This window comes from Myotis davidii, unplaced genomic scaffold (assembly GCF_000327345.1).
Source record: "Myotis davidii unplaced genomic scaffold, ASM32734v1 scaffold518, whole genome shotgun sequence".
In the NCBI taxonomy this organism is placed as follows: Eukaryota; Metazoa; Chordata; class Mammalia; order Chiroptera; family Vespertilionidae; genus Myotis; species Myotis davidii.
This window is the reverse complement of record NW_006289828.1, coordinates 208,745-213,246: the sequence shown is the minus strand read 5'-3', so window position 1 is coordinate 213,246 and position 4,502 is coordinate 208,745.

The window sequence follows — 4,502 nt, the reverse complement described above, 5'->3', positions numbered from 1 at the left end:
AAATACCACATGATCTCACTCATTTGTGGAATATAATGAACAACATAAACTGATGAACAAAAAATAGAGACAGAGAAGCATTCGACTGACTGTCAAACCTCAGAGGGAAGGCAGGGGAGGGGGGATAAGATATCGACGAAAGGACTTGTATGCATGCATATTAACATTACCAATGGACATGGCTGAGGACATGTGCTGGGGGGTAGGAGTGGCCTAGAGAGGTCAATGGAGGAAAAATAGTATTTTAATAGCTATATATGGGCTGGTGAGGGTGGGGGGTACTTGAAGTATCAGGGGACCACTCTGTAAAGTATATGATTGTATACCCACTATGTTGAACACCTGAAACTAATACAGAATAATATTGAATGTGAACTATAATTTTTAAAAAAGAAAAGACAATCCAAATGTGGGCGAGAAAATAACATGTGTGGACTAGATTGGGGTGCATTACTCTCCTCCAAGTATCAATCATTATAGCAAGAATAACACTACATTGTGTCAAAAAAATTCTATTGTTTAAGCCCCCAAGTTTGTGGAAAGTTATTACAGCAACTCTAAGAAATTAATATAGACTACATGTACAAAATGTGTTCTCATGTCATTTTTTCCTGTTTGTTTATCAATTGTAACAAAGTTGGGTTCATTTCTATTTGTTTTCAATGTTTGGAATTGCTTTTTTATTTTACTTTTTGGCTATATTAGTGATTTATGTTGACAAAATCAACCCATATAATAAAGTATAACTCCCCCCTCCCAAAAAATGGTTAATTATATTGATAAGTTCAAATGCACAATAAAATTATATAACATTCAAAAAATAAGATAAAACTAAAATAAATAGGAAAAAATAAGAAAAATCAAGGCATTAAAGACTCCTAAGGCCCTTGTATTGTTTAAGAAAATGTTAAATATTTAGTAACTGGAGCTTGATAAGTTAAATAAGCCTGTTGAAGTTTCTAGGGGGAAAAATACTGAAAATAATCTTTCAAAAAATATCTAATGAACAAGATAAGCTAATGACCAAAATAGATCCAGAGACATAGAAACATGGAACAGACTGTTGAATCTCAGAGAAAAGGCAATGGGTGGGTGGGAAGAGATTCACCAGAGAACTTGTATGGATATCTGCATAACCCATGGACATAGATAATAGGTCAGTGAAGGCCTGGTGGGGGTGGGCTAGAAGGGACCAATGTAATACTTTCAACAATAAAAATTTAAATAAATAAATATAACAAATTCAAAAGAGGATTGGGAAATAAAAGAAAAAAGACACACAGAAACAGAAAATCACATAATCTGATGCTCGCCTGCCTGCCTGATTGCCCCCAACCACTAGCTTGCCTTCCTGATCACCCCTAAGTACTTGCCTGCCTGCCTGATGCCCCTAACTGCTCGCCTGCCTGCCTGATTGCCCCTAACCCCTCTGCCTGCCTGCCTGATGCCCCTAACTGCTCGCCTGCCTGCCTGATTGCCCCTAACCCCTCTGCCTGCCTGCCTGATGCCCCTAACTGCTCGCCTGCCTGCCTGATTGCCCCTAACCCCTCTGCCTGCCTGCCTGATGCCCCTAACTGCTCGCCTGCCTGCCTGATTGCCCCTAACCCCTCTGCCTGCCTGCCTGATGCCCCTAACTGCTCGCCTGCCTGCCTGATCGCCCCTAACCACTTGCCTGCCTGCCTGATTGCCTCTAACCACTCTGCCTCAGCCCCACCACAGTAGCTTTGTCCAGAAAGAAATCCAGAATGACGTCTGGAAGGTTGTTCAGCTGTCTGGTCTAATTAGCATATTACATTTTTATTATTATAGAAAGTGGCCCAGTGCACAAAATTTTGTGCTGGGATTATAGAAAGTGGCCCAGTGCACAAAATTTGTGCATGGGGGTGTGTCCCTCAGCCCAGCCTGTACCTTCTCCAATCTGGGACCCCTCGGGGGATGTCAACTGCCAGTTTAGTCCCAATCCCACTAAACCAGCAGTCGGACATCACTCTTGCAATTAGGAACACTGGCTTCTAACTGCTCACCTGCCTGCCTGCCTGATCGCCCCTAACCACTCTGCCTGCCAGCCTGACGCCCCCAACTGCGCCCCCACTGGCCTGATCACCCTTAACCACTTCTGCCTTGGCCCCGCCACTATGGCTTTGTCTGGAAGGTCTCCCAGTCTAATTAGCATATTACCCCTTTATTAATATAGAAGAGATGTGTGTGTGTGTGTATGTGTGTGTGTGTTATAATTATTTTATCTATTGCTTAAGTTAAAAGTCACTTTAAGTAGGTAGGTTGCCAAAACAGAAACCTAAATATAGACATTCAGTTGAGGAAATGGATACCAATCATAACGGTGCAAACAAATGTAAATAAATGGATGATTTTTAAATGTGGATAAGGAAAGAAGAAATCATATCTTTTAAACTAAGAAATATTAAAACCATTCTTTGGCTAAAGTTTTTGTTTTTGTTTTTACAAAATTAGAATGATTTTGAAATGGATTCCTTTTCCATGTTGTTTTCAGTTCCAGATACCTTACCTTTTTCTTACCTCATCTCTTTCCTGTTCTTCCCCTCCCTCTCCAACCCACAACAGTAAGTAGCTCTGTCCCTACTGAGAGCACTAGGATAACAGTTTACATGCACTCAAAATTTTTATTGATGTTATGACATATATTGGTATCATGGGATTGGACAAAGTGACATCCCATATACAACTCACAACAGTAAGAATAACTAAAATCTTATCAATTCAACGTTACATTTTTACAATATTTAATCAGTTCAGTTACTCCAATCACCAATTTAAATCTCATAATAAGGAGTTGAAACTATCCTAAAGAAAGACAAATGGAGAAAGCTCTGGGTGCCTGCCTACGAATGCTTAATTTAGTAATTTTAACTTATACTTGTGAAGTTTCAAATCAATGCTTAATTATCACTTGCAACTATCTGAGTGAGAGAATCTTAGCATCCTGACAATAGAAAATATTATTATAAATGCCCTCACCAAAGTTCTGCATTGATACACTAAGCATTAGGTAAATATTAGTACATAAAATTTAAAGACAAAATGCAGCACATGATGTTTCAGAACAATCAATATATGTGTGTTGTCTACAAACATGGAACCAGGGATGATAAGATGATACAGTGCAAAAACCTTAAAGTGTTTGAGATACCTAATGCAAACTTCAGCATTTCAAGATCATATCACTATGAAAAGACTTTTCCATGTGGATTTTTGTGTACAATTTTAAAGTCCCCTCAGAATAACAATTTATTATGTATATGATGCAGAATATAGTCCTCAAACTTTCTTGGAGGTGACAGTGTTTCATAGACAATCTATACATCATTGAAAAAGAAAACTGTCAATGAAAGCCAACAAAAGGTTGGTAAGACATTGGGTTGTTCTGATGGAATCTTGGTGGCACAAATAACAAGAGAGATATAAAGCAGGCACTACTTTTCATAATTCCTGTGAACCCAGAAAAAAATTACCAAGGAAAATGTTTATGGCAATTAAAATAAAATTAGAACGAGCTTAATTTAACACCTTTGAAAGCATTCTTTCTTGGTTTTCAACTTTCCTGAATTCCTTCCAACATTTGGAGTGTTTTAAACAATGCCACTTGTGAGGTTATATGCTGGAATACTGGAATATGTTATGGCTACAAAACAGAAAATATAATCCACTAAACTAAAAACTAAAGCAAATGAATCTAGGCTGTATTTGTATTCAATAGCTTATTGCCTTTCTCCAATATCCTTACTAACCCACACTTGTTAGACATATCAAAGAGTGGCATTCTAAATAAGTAAATAAGTAAAACCTAATCCTAAAAAGGGCATTTTGCAGACTTATAATAGTCAATGCCAAAGGTCCATTTACAAGCTGATTTGGATTCCTATTTTGCTCCCAAATGACATTTTTTTGAATGTCAAGAAAAATGGTAGTATCTGAGCACCAAGAAAAATGGTAGATTCACACATGTCTAGGGAGAAAGGGAGAAATAGTAAATCACTTAGCTTGTCTCTCTTAAGAATAATTATTTCTCAGATCTCTAACCCTAATAAACATTAACTCACCAGGACGCACATCATTGTGCACTCATCAAAGGAGGCTTAGGCATCTAAACAAAACAGAACAAGAAGACCTAATCCAGGATCCATAATTTAGATTTTCACAATGCCAAGTATATAGTGTCTTTCTAATGTCTAATATTGTCTAGACATAGACATTGTCATTGTTTAGCTGAACCATTACTTAATGTCAATTGTAAAAATGGTAACTCTGGCATGACTTCCTCTAGAACAGTGGTTCTCAACCTTCCTAATGCCACGACCCTTTAATACAGTTCCTCATGTTGTAGTGACCCCCAACCATAAATTTATTTTTGTTGCTACTTCATCACTGTAATTTTGCTACATTATGAATCATAATGTAAATACCTGATATGCAGGTTGTATATTCATTGTTACAAATTGAACATAATTAAAGCATAGTGACTA